The 13,361-nt window shown below is 45.5% G+C and overlaps 1 protein-coding gene across 1 annotated transcript in view; it reads right to left on the reverse strand.

Moving 5' to 3' along the window:
• Positions 1-13,361, reverse strand: part of LOC121289235 (procollagen galactosyltransferase 2-like) — a 208,902-nt gene that overhangs the window by 105,803 nt on the left and 89,738 nt on the right. The window lies entirely within an intron of this gene.

Consider the following 13,361-nt stretch of genomic DNA (forward strand, 5'->3'; position numbering starts at 1 on the left):
TGGTCAGGGACACGAGGATGTGACTGTGAGCGAGGCAGGTAAAGGGGCCGAGCAGACAGTAATGGAGGAGCATCAGACTTTGCAAACAGGTTTGAGGTGCTCGCAACCTGTGTGGACAAAAGTGAAGTCTGTAAGGTTGGCCATGGCACCATGGTACAGGAAGCCTTTCATGTGACGGGAGCGAATAGGAATGTAGTGGTAGTAGGGGACAGTACAGTGAGGGGGATTGACACTGTTCTCTGAAGCAAATAGTGAGAGTCCAAAAGGCTGTGTTGCTTACCCAGTGCCAGGGTTCGGGACATCTGCTCAGGGCTGGAGAGGAACTTGCAGTGGGAGGAGGAGGACCCAAACGTTGTTGTCTGTGTAGGCACCAATGACATAGACAGGACAAGGAAAGAGGTTCTGCATTGTCAGTATGAAGAGCTAGGCACCAAATTAAGAAGCAGAACCACAAAGGTAATAATCTCTGTATTATTAACCGAGCCACATGCAAATTGTCGTGGGGCAAATAAGATTAGAGAGATGAATGTGTGGCTCTAAGACTGGTGTGGGAGAAGTGGGTTCCAGTTCGTGGGGCACTGGCACCTGTACAGGGGAAAGTGAGGGCTGCATTGTTGGTACAGTCTACACTTGAACAGTGCTGGGACGAGTGTTCTTGTGAATTGCATAACTAGGGAAGTAGCGGGGGCTTTAAACTAAATGGGAGGGGGCCGGTGAGGGATCAAGCTTGGGTAGATGTAGCAATTCAAATGGTGGATTCATAGCAGGAAAGCATAATAGGAATATGGGAAATAAGGGTCATAGAATAGCAGGAAGAGACAGAGAGATAAAACCTAAGAATACACCAATAATCAAGATTAGATGTTACAAAGATAACAAAAAGACATAACTAAAGCGTCTGTATCTGAATGCACCTAGCATTCATAACAAAGTAAATGAATTGATAACACACATTGAAGTAGATAAATGTGATCTGATAGCCATTACGGAGACATGGCTAAAGGGTGACAAGGGTTGGGTCTTGAATATTGAGAGGTATTTGACATTCAAGAAGAATAGGAAGCTAGGTAAAGGTGGAGGGGTAGCGCTATTAATCAAGGATGGCATTGGTGCAATGGTTAGAGATGACAGGTCAGGAGATCAGGATATAGAATCAATTTGGGTGGAGATGAGGAATAGTAAGGTAAAGAAGTCACTAGTGGGAGTGGTCCACAGGGCCCCTAACTGTGATAGCAATGTAGTACAAAGTATGCAAAAAGAATTATTGGGTGCTTGTGATAAAGGAATGGCAATAATCATGGGTGCTTTAATCTATGTATAAATAGACTGGCAGTAGTAGCCTGAATCAGGAGTTCAACCAAAGAGCAGGTTATATTAGACTTGGTATTGTGTAATGTGACTGGATCAATTAATGACTTTAGGATAAAAGTAACCCTAGGTAACAACGATCACACTATGATTGAATTTTATATCCAGTTTGAAAGGGAGAAGAATGGGTCTAAGACTAGTATTTTAAACCTAAATAAGGACAGTTATGTGGGTGTGAAAGCTGAGCTAGCTGAAGTGAAGTAGAAGACTAGGCTAAGGGATAAATCAATAGAGAAGCAGTGGCAGGCATTTAAGAGGATATTTTAAAAAACTCAGGATATTCCTACAATAAAGAAAAATTCTAAGGGGAGACCCGCCATCTGTGGTGAACTAAAAAGTTAAGGAATGTATCAAACTTAAGGAAAAAGCATACAACTGCAGAAAGATCAGTGGCAGGTCAGATGATTGGACAGAATATAAAGAACAGCACAGAACGACTGAAAGGTTAATCAGGAGGAAGAAATCAGAGTATGAGGAAGCTAGCTAGAAATGTAAAAACGGATAGCAAGAGTTTCTATAGGTATTTAAAAAGGAAAAGAGTAAAATAAGTAAGTAAACTAAGTAAAGAGTGAGTAAAGTAAAGCTCTGAAGAAGTCATATAGACTCAAAATGTTAACTCTGTTTCTCTCTCCATAGATGCTGCCAGATCTGCTGTGTTTTTCCAGAATGTTCTGTTTTTATTTCAGATTTCCAGCATCCACAGTATTTTGCTTTCATCAAGTAAAGTGAGTGTTGGTCCTCCAGAGATTGAGAATGAGAAATTAATAGTACACAATAAGGAAATGGCAGATGAAATGAACACATATTCTGTCTTCACAAGAGAAGATATAAAAAACATTCCAGGAATAACTGCAAATTAAGAGGTGGAAGGGAGAGGGGAACTTGGTGAAATCACAATCACTAGGGAAGCAGTACAGAGCAAACTGATGGAGCTGCGAGCTGACAAATCTCCAGATCCTGATGGACTTCATCCTGGGGTCTTAAAAGAGGTGGCTAATGAGGCAGTAGATGCGTTGGTGTTAATTTTCCAAAATTCACTAGATTCTGGAAAGGATCCATCAGACTGGAAATTAGCAAATATTTAAGATGGGAGGGAGGCAGAAACCAGGAAACTATAGGCCAATTAGTTTGACTTCTGTCATGGGGAAGGTGTTAGAGCCGAGCATTAAGGCAGCTATAGTTGGGCACTTAGAGAAACTCAAGGTAACTGGAAAGAATCAGCATGGTTTGGTGAAAGGGAAATCACGTTTAACCAAATTATTGGAGTTCTGTGAAGGAGTAACATGTGCTGTGGACAGAAAGGAGCCTGTAGACATGCTCTACTTGGATTTCCAGAAAGCATTTGATAAGGTGCCACATCAAAAGTTATTGTGGAAAATAAAAGTTCATGGTGTAGGGAGTAACATATTAGCATGGATAGATGATTGGCTGGCTGACAGAAAACAGAGAGTATACTAAAATAGGTATTTTTCTGATAGGCAGGATGTGACGAGTAGAGTCCCGCAGGGTTCTGTGCTGGGGCCTCAACATTTTACAATTTGTATCAATGACTTAGAAGAAGGGAGTGAAGACATGGTAGCTAAATTTGCAGAAGACACAAAGATAGATTGTGAAGAGGACATAAGGAGTTTACAGACGGATATTGGTAGGCTGAGTGAGTGGATAAAAATCTGGAGTATAATGGAGATGGACAATAATGTGAGAAAATGTGAAGTTGTTCACTTTGACAGGAAGAATAAAAAAGCAGAGTATTATTTAAATAGAGAATGATGGCAGAATTCTGAGGTACCGAGGGATCTAGGTGTTCTTGTGCACGAGTCACAAAACGTTAGCATGCAGGTACAGCAAGTAATTAGAAAACTATCCTTTAGTAGAATTGAACATAAAAGTAAGGATGTTATGCTTCCGTTATACAGGGCATTGGTGAGACTGTATCCCGAATATTGTGTGCAGTTTTTGTCTCCTTATTTAAAAAAGGATGTAAATGCATTGGAGGCGGTTGAGAGAAGGTTTACTAGATTGATACCTGGAATGAGCGGGCGGTCTTATGAGGAAAGGTTGGACAGACAGCTTGTTTCCACTGGAATTTAGAAGAGTGAGGGGTGACTTAATTGAAGTATATAAGACCCTGAATGGTATAGATAAGGTGAACGTGGAAAGGATGTTTTCTTTCGTGGGTGATCCCAGAACTAGGGGGCACTGTTTTAACGTTAGGTGCCACCCTTTTAGCATAGAGATAAGGAGAATTTTTTTTCTCTTGGAGGGTTGTGCGACTTTGGAACTCTCTGCCTCAGGAGGCAATGGAGACGGGGTCAATGAATATTTTTAATGCAGTGGTAGATAGACTCTTGTTCGGCAAAGGGAATCAAAGGTTATTGGAGGTAGACGGGAATGTAGAATTTGAAACACAAACAGATCAGCCGTGATCTCATTGAATGGCGGAGCAGGCTCGAGGGGCCGAATGGCCTACTTCTGCTCCTATTTCCATTGTTGGCATGTAAATCAAACATTTTTTTCCCTGTTAGAATCTCATATCAGCACCAAGCACTGAGAGATGATATCCACTGAAAACAGAGTAAAAATGCCTTTGCGCTGCCCCAACAATGTGCCTTTGTCCCAGCATTCACTGTGGGATTTACTACCCTCAGAGGAGAAATTCCTCCTCATCTCTGTTTTAAATGGGCACCCCCTTACTCTGAGATTATGCCCGCTGGTCCTAGACTCTCCAACAAGGGGAAGCAACCTCTCAGCATCTACCCTGTCAAGCCCCCTAAGAATCTTATATGTTTTAATAAGGTTGCCTTTCATTCTTCTAAATTCCAATGAGTACAGGCCCAACCTATTCAATCTCTCCTCATAAGTATGGCATCTTTCTAATTCCCACACTGGCCAAGCTTGTGGTTTCTTTGTCATTTCAACACTCAGGAATGCTGATGCTGTGGAGATACCAGATTAATATTCAAAAAACCTTTCAAGTACCAGATCCTAGTTATAGATGTTTAAATAATGCATTCTCGGGATGGGAGCATGCTGGCAATACCAGTTTTTATTGCCTAACTACCTGAGTGGTTTTGATATAGCTGTGTGGTTCGATTGCCCACTTGGGACAACAGTTAACTTAAGAATCAACCATGTTGGTGTGGGATTGGTGTCACATATCAGCCAGATCTGGTAAGGGTGGCAGATTCCCTTCCCTGAGTTTTTATGGCTTTGTGGTCACTATTACTGTTATCAGCTTTATTGTTTCAATTTATTTTTAAAAAGGACTTTAATTCTCAAACTTCCGTGGCGGGCTTTGAAAGTATATGTTCTTGATTATTAGTCCAAAAACGCAACCACTATGCTAACTATAGGCCAGTTAACTCAACATCTGTCATTGGGAAAATGTTGGAGTCTATTATAAAGGATGCAATAGCAGAGCATTTGGAAATACATAATCTAATCAAGCAGAGTCAGCATGGCTTCATGAAGGGGAAATCATGCCTAACAAATTTATTAGAATTCTTTGAGGAGGAAACAAGCAGGATAGATAAAGGGGAACCAGTAGACGGAATATATTTGGATTTCCAAAAGGCATTCGATAAGTTACCGCACATAAGGCTACTTATGGGGGTAGTATATTAGCATGGATAGAGGATTGGCTAAATAATAGAAGACAGAGAGTTGGGATAAGGGAGCCATTTTCGGGATGGTAACCTGTAACTAGTGGAGTGCCACAGGGATCAGTGTGGGGGCCTCAATTATTTACAATATGTATTGATGACTTAGATGAGGGAAGTGAATGTACTATCGTGAAGTTTGCGGATGACACAAAAATAGGTGGGAAGGCAAGTGGTGAGGGTGACACAAGGAGTCTACAGAGGGATATAGACAGGTTAACTGAGTGGGCAAAAACTTGGCAGATGGAATATAATGTGGGAAAATGTGAGTTTATGCACTTTGGCAGGAAGAATAGAGGGACTGAATATTATTTAAATGAAGAAAGACTGCAGAAGGCTGGAGCACAGAGGGATTTGGGAATCCTTGTGCATGAATCACAAAAAGCTAACATACAAGTTGAACAGGTGATAGGGAAGGCAAATGGAATGTTGGCCTTTATTTCAAAGGGAATGGAGTATAAAAATAATAAAGTCTTGCTAAAACTATACAAGGCACTAGTTAGACCACACCTAGAATACTGTGAACAATTTTGGTCCCCCATATCCAAGGAAAGATATACTGGCATTGGAGGCAGTCCAGGGAATGTTCACTAGTTTGATCCCAGGGATGGAGAGGTTTTCTTATAAGGAGAGGTTGAGTAGCTTGGGCCTGTACTCATTGGAATTTAGAAGAATGAAAGGCAACCTTATTAAAACATATAAGATTCTTAGGGGGCTTGACAGGGTAGATGCTGAGAGGTTGCTTCCCCTTGTGGGAGAGTCTAGGACCAGAGGGCATAATCTCAGAGTAACGGGTCACCCATTTAAAACAGAGATGAGGAGGAATTTCTCCTCTGAGGGAAGTAAATCTGTGGAATTCTTTGCCACAAAGGGCTGTAAAGGCTGGGTTGTTAAGTATATTGAAGGCTGAGAGAGACAGATTTTTAATCAGTAAGGGAATCAAGGTTTATTGGGAAAAGGCAGGAAAATGGAGTTTAGGATTATCAGATCAGCCATGATCTCATTGAATGGCGGAGCAGACTCAATGGGCTGAATGGCCTACTCCTGCTCCTACATCTTATGGCCTTATTACCCCTGTTGTCAGCGCAGTCTTTAGCATAGCACCAATGACATTTGCCAATGATGCAGAATAAAAGGCTACGGTGACACAAGAGAGCCAATTTTAACTGTGGAGGCTGTGCCATCAGTGACCTTTTGTGGAACCAGGAGAAGCACAAAAGTACGACTCAGAAACTTCTCTGGGCTGTTTTTGGTCCATTTAAAGGGCACAGGTGAGACCACGGCAGAGCCCATGTTCCGAACTGGATCGCAGGGAAGAATTATGTGTCCCGCAGGCAGGTGCCCGCCCGACCCAATCAGGTGTACGACCAGGCGAGCATCCTGATGTCATCGCGCACTTGCACGATAATTCGCTCAGCAGGCGCGTGCAAAAGTTGGAAGCGCACCTGCCGACAATTAAGTGGGCAATGGAGCCCATTAATGGTGCAAATTGTCTGCAATTTTCCGAGGCCCGTCCAACTTACGGTTGGCGGTGGATGGGCACATCAGCCAGGCGGCCTTTACATTTTTCATCAAACCTCATCCAAGGGCAGGATGGAATTTCCATTTTTATGAGGCGCGCTTTCAGGTGCTCGATTGTGATGCATGGACATTTTATTTTTGAAGCTTTTTAGAGCTTTATTTCATTATTTGCAGGTCTCTAGCTCCCTGAGGCAGCTGTCTGCCTTCGGTGAGCTCTCTCGCAGTGCTCGCCCGCGCCCACGGTGACATCGTCGCCCGCCCTCTTCCCGCCCTCACTTTGGCAGTGCTGAGTGCTTTTCAGCACACGTTTCACGCTGGCTGCCTGTTGATTGGCCAGTTAGCATGAAATTGCAGTTGGGGGCTAATCACGGTCAGGCGTCCGTTTCCCGGCCGCTCCTGACACATGCCTGACGGCCGAAAAGGTCAGGCCATAGTGTCCAGCGGCTCAGAATCAAAAGCCTACCTCCTGAAACAAAAGGGCACTGCAGCCTCCCAAGGCAAAGGCCCCTTTAAAAGTAGCAGTGGTGGGCGTGTTGCTTATAACAGAGTTGCAGGTCCACTGACTGCACTTTGTGGTTATTATCACCCTGAAGATTGGGTGAGAATCGGTTCTGGGTATGCAGGGTGACCTGAGCAGTCGCTGGTCTGAGGTAAATGTTGGGAACTTTATGACACAGGCAACCCTTTCAAGGATCCCCAGTGTGGACAAACAGCGCTGTATCTGGAGCTAAACAACGCTTCCTTTTAAGTTGACTGAATGTCTAGGAGCTGCATAAGAGTTGCTTGTCTCACTGAGTCAGAAGGAGCAGGAAACATTCCATCAGACCTCTGGCCCTACACTAGCAGCTGCTGTTAAAATGTGTACCAGGAGCCAACAGGAGTGTGAAGGATGTTTTTCACCGTTTGACTATTTACCTGGAAACTCAATGTTTAGAGAACAAAATCTGCTAACCTTACTTATTCTACGGAAAATAACTACAGAATGTGTTCAGACTGTTACTTTCTTTCCCCAACAAATAAGTGCTCCAAGTTGATTTCTCCCAAAACCATCCGTGTTTTCCTGAATCCGATTGCGCAACATGTTCTTTGCAGATTCTGATATAGGCCAAACGCCCACCAATTTCATAAGCAAATACTCATTAAAGTTTGGATAAAAGGAGTGCAGCACAATGATATTAACCAGATCCAGCCATGACAGACAGAGTAACCCACTGGCTCTAAGAAAAGGTCATCGACCTGAAGCATTCGCCAGAATTGTCCGGCCCCATTGGAGACAGGCATCATGGTGGGGGAGGGGGGCACAGGCAAGTAGCTTTTTCCCGGCTGACATTCAGTGCGGTGCCGGGGCAAAGGCTCCAGTGCAGGTCAGGCGAGGAGTTGGGGGGCAAGGCAGCATGGACTGAAGGAAGTACACAAGCACATGCTGTGGGGGGTGGAGTGGAGGTAGTGGTGGGGTGGGGAGGATGGTGGGGTGAGGGCAGCAGCCATGCACTTGGAAAAGCTTGTCAAAGCATTCTTCCACAGCTGAGACTGTGCAGAGCTCCATTGACATGCTTGGAGTTGGGCCTCTGAAGCTTTTCTGCCCACTCAAGCAACGCAAAAGCATGAAAGTGCCACCAAATGCTCCAGAACCTTTCACCCACCTCGCGCAGTCCCCTTGCAAAAGGTGGCCATGGTACATTCACTGGCGGAGGCGCTCATAGCCCCTCGCAATGTCTTTATTAAGATTTGGACCATTATAATGGTTCAAGCTAACAGCGCAGTCTTGCAGTGCAGGTTAGGAGAATGATGTGCCTGAGCTGAGAGCGTAGCATGCAGTCCAGTGGACAAGGCTGCCACCAATCGGTCGAGTGGAGTGGGGCGGAGGTGGGTAGGGTTTTGTACAGCCGAGTGCATTACACACTGGCCAACCAAGTGGTGGCCAGCATTCTCCTGCATACATGAAAGGCCTTCAGACCTAACCAAGAGAGCTTCTTAGGATACTTGTGCTAACCCACGCACCTCTCTCTTTGATCCCGCAGGAGGAGAACATCATGATCATGGAGCCTGCTGATTTAGTGGTACACCTCATGGCTTACAGGGAGACCCAGGGTCTATAAACCCAGGGTCTATAGATGCCGCCTTTCACTCCTGCAGATGACTGAGAGCTGGTGTCGCTGAAGACTGCTCATGTCCAGGGGACTGGTCGGTCACATATGCCACCTGCTGCAGGATTTGGCGTCACAGAGACATGGAGGGCATCCACTGCCAATGGCCGTGAAAGTGATCGCGGCGCTCAATTTTTATGCCAGTGGCTCCTTTCAGGTGACTTATGCAGGATCTTGCAAGCCCCCAAGCACAAGGAGATCACGGATGCCATCTTCCCGAAGGCACAGAACTTTGTGCATTTTGTCCAGGATCAGGAAAGCCAGGAAGCAAGAGCGCTGGGATTGGTGCAAATCTCAGGTTTTCGACAGGCGCAGGGTGCCATCGGCTGCACTTGTGCGGCGCTTAGATCTCCCTGGCAACAAGCAGTCAGCTACAAGGGCTGAATGTTTAGCTGACGTGCGACCACCGCAAACACATCCTACAGGTCGGCGCACGATTCCCAGGAAGCATCCACAAATCCTACATCCTTAGCAGATCACAGATCCCTGACCCGGATCCAGGGTCCGCAGAGGCTGCAGGGCGGGCTCCTCGGGGACAAGGGCACAAGGGCTACCCGCAGAGGACGTAGTGATGCCGCCCATGCGGCGGCCTCAGACTGCCGCCGAGCGACTGTGACAGGGCTCATGCCACGACCAGGTGCTGCAATTATTGAAGGGCGGAGGTGATGGCGAGGCAGGCAAAACAGAGGCCGCCCCACCAGCGATCCGGCGTGTTTCACGTGAATGCCTTATTAAGGAGGCGGGATACGCCGGGAATGGGATGATACTGCACAAAACGCCGGCGTTTTGGCCGGTGGGTAAGATAACTATTTTCACGCCCACTACCACACTTAGTACAAATCTAGGACGATTCCGCCTGTTAACTCTGTTTCTCTCTCCATAGATGCTGCCAGACCTGCTGAATATTTCCTGCATTTTCTAATTTTATTTCAGAGTAACCATCAAATCTGATGGAATGGGCAGAATTTTCAAAGGCCCGTGAGGGCGGGCAGGATGAGGGGGGAGCCTTGAAAATGGGAACAAAATCCCATCGGACATGATCCACGACATGACCCTGCCTCCAGGGGATTCTGCAGGCGTTGGGGATGACATTGGAATGGGTACTCACCCAGCTGTGGCAGGTAGTCGATTAACCCCCTGGAGGGGATTAATAAGGCCACTCTCCCGATGCTGACTGTCTTCACCAGCTGGCACAGAGGGCACCCATCACGTCAGGAGGCGGTCCTTGAAAGGACCCTCAATGCCAGCCTGGTGTGCCATCCAAGCCAGAGGCTCCATTCATTGGGGAAGGCACCTCGCTAATGGGCAGCTGTGCCCATTACTGTGGGAGATATTGCTCCTCCCGTCCGATGGCCCTAATCCTTTTTATCCTTCTTATATTCCCCCATTTGTGGCTGAATGAATGTACCTTCCTGCCTTCCCACCTGCTTCAGTAGTGCCTACCTCCAACGCTGGGGCTGAATGGCCTGTTTTGGTCCTCCAGACTCGGGCACCCACCCATCGTCCTTAACTGGACGCAGCTCCGAGGGCTGCCTCCTTCAAAGTATTCCTTGGGGACCTGATGTCGGGACCTTACGTGGGTCCTGAGCCCGTGAATGGTCCCAGTGCATCTGCCGTGGTAACTTTACATGAGGCGACCTTGTAATTGGCCACCTCCACGTTTGTCATCTAAATAAGGACGCTGGGCGGATCAGAGAGAAGTGGGAGGCCCAATAGGAAGAAGCATAGCAATGTCCGGGTGGTAGCTCACACCTGAGAAAGTCGTCCAGAGCTGGGAAAAGTCAGCCTTTCACTGTGGTTGTAACAGGCCAAAATTGTGGAGAAACCTGGTGGCTGAGATCACAGCAGCCCTCCTGTAAACAGGCATTACAGTGTCACCTATTAAAAGAAGCAGGTGTTGCTCTCACACTTTAGGCATTACATCCTGGCATCACAAAAGCATTACTAAACTTTGACAATAGGTGATAGTCAAGATAAGAACACAGGAATGAAATAAATGATCAATAAATTCATCTTGACAGTGTCTGGTTGAGGGATATGACCACCAGGTATTTGATCATTGAAATTTTTGCACCTACAAGGCTTTAGTCTAATGCCTCATCCAAGAGATTTCTGCAGTTAGTCCTCAATGGCAACTAACTTGAAGAAAAGGTTAGGCAGACTAGGCTTGTTTCCACTGGAGTTTAGAAGAGTGAGGGGTGATCTGATTGTCAAGACCTGAATGGTCTTGACAAGGTGGACATGGAAAGGATGTTTCCTCTTGTGGGTGAGTCCTGAACTAGGGGGCACTGTTTTAAAATTAGGGGTCGCCCTTATAGGACAGAGATGAGGAGAATTTTTTTCTCTCGGAGGGTTGTGTGACTTTGGAACTCTCTGCCTCAGAAGGCAGTGGAGGTCGAGTTATTGAATATTTTTAAGGTGAAGCTGGATAGATTCTTGTTAGGCAAGGGAATCAAAGGTTATTAAGGGTGGCGGGAATGTGGAAATTGAATCACAAGAAGGTCAGCCATGATCTTATTGAATGGTGGAGGAGGCTCGAGCGGCCAAATGGCCTACTTCTGCGCCTATTTCTTATGTTCTTAACCAGAAATCCACGAGCTACAATTTAGCTCAAAATTGAGCCAAATAATTAACTGCTTGATTGAGCATTCCTGTCACTTGCACCGGTGGCATTACCAGCTTTGGAAATAAAGTTGATGTAGAAATATGATGAGCTTCAGTTAATTTAAGCCAAATGTACTGAGATCCCATATTGACTGTTTTGTAGCAGGTCGACTGATGTGCTGTACCATGTATACCTCTGTGAATCAGAGTTTGTGGTTTGGTTCTGTAATTAGGATCACCAATGATTGGACGCATTTCCATAGGTTTCCATCAACCTCCAACTGCCCCACCCCCATTGCTCGACCTCCATATCCATCCACGTATCATATTCCCATGCCAATCCGAAAGCAAACAGGCTCTTAATTACCCCAATTAGATGATGCTTGACTGTCAGTCAAAGAATCTTTTTGTCCTATCTCCAATACTTTCATAACTGATAAGCTAAAGAAAATGAAAAAAAACATCAACTTTCTTTAATTGTCCCTATGTATTTTTCTTTTCTGGTTTCCCCTAATGGTGTTTTGGAGGCTTCAGGATAATCCTGGAAAGTTGGCAGCTCTATCTTAACTGTTTTTAGATTGTTTTGCATACACATTTCTGATAGTTGAAGTCCCTTTGTTCCATGGAATAACTGCAGTGAGTCCATATCTTATACCCTAGAATGGTCAATGTTGGCAGGGATATACGGTGGGGGAGGGGTAATATATAGAAGAATAGAGAGATTGTCCTGCCTAAACTGTAGGCAATCAGTTAGGTGTATCAGAGAGCACAAAGGCCACATGCTTATCTCTGAAATCTACAATTGTAGTGTGTATTGCTTGTTAAAACATGATTCAGTGTGTGTAATTATTTTTCCATCCAATAGAAATAATCAAACCTGTCTGCCATGTCTGAAACAGCAAGACAAACTGGATGACAATAGTAGGCAAACATTTACTATATTTATTTGACATTCTTTATTCGAGCCTATTACTTCTGTCTTCTTTCCGATGTCATAACAGGGAGGTATTAACACGTTTATTCTATCACCTCTGCAAAGATGTACTCACGTCCCTGCAATACTTTTACGTTCATAATTAAAATGCTTAACTTCTAACCTCTTCCAATCCTGAAACGTTAACACTGTTTCTCCCTCCACAGATGCTGCCTGACCTGCTGAGCTTCCCCACTCTTTTTGTTTCAGATTTCCAGCAGCCGCAGTGTTTTGCTTTTGTACTATTATGGGTATTTCCACTACAATAAGAGAGGTCATGGGCAGAATTTTCCCTGCAGGCTTCAGGACCCTGCTGACAAGTTGAAATGGGGGTCAGTGTGGACTCGGCTGCGATATTCCCCGGATTAGCCAATTAGAGGCAAGAGACCAGGCTTGCCATCCAATTAAGGATGGTGAGCAGGTTCTCGAAGCTGGAGGGCCTAAGCATTGAAGAAGCAGAGGCTGACTTTCCAAGGTAAATGAAAGAAAGGGTGCCCCAAGATGGAGGCCACCTCCAGCAGCTACACTCCGAAAGTTGGCCTGAATAGGCTCTTAACCAACTTAATTGGCTACCTGTCACTTCAAGACGGTTAGCCCTATCACACCTGATTCGACCTCCAAGAAAATGGCCCTAGGGTGGACCGGAGCCAGGAAACTGGCATATTGGCCAGTGGCGCAAAAGTTCTGCACCTGCCCACCTCTGTGCCTGACCGCAATGGGCCTGAAAACTCGCCCCCATGTGTTAGACAGGCCTACAGCTTAAGCCATGACCTGGTAAGCCTCGTTAAGCTTTCAGTGCATTTGTTGTCTACAGATTGCACAAAGTTCAAGGTTGTTTCTCAGTTTTATTGGGATGGTGTTAGTTCTTGTCAAGTGGTTGGTCAGCTTTGGCCATGTTTCCAAATTGGCGTGTAGGAAGAAGAAATGTCCTGTCTCAAAAGTGTAGAACTCAACTCCTGTTCTTGCCAGATGACCTCACTTGAATCATGCCTCCTGCTGTGGTTCATGGAGCCACACTGCTGGCTGGTGTGGAAATTTCTGGTGCCCAGAACAGATCACACTCCTTCCTGACTGGGGAGAGAGAGAGAG

The sequence above is a fragment of the Carcharodon carcharias genome, chromosome 16 (genome assembly GCF_017639515.1).
Source record: "Carcharodon carcharias isolate sCarCar2 chromosome 16, sCarCar2.pri, whole genome shotgun sequence".
In the NCBI taxonomy this organism is placed as follows: domain Eukaryota; kingdom Metazoa; phylum Chordata; class Chondrichthyes; order Lamniformes; family Lamnidae; genus Carcharodon; species Carcharodon carcharias.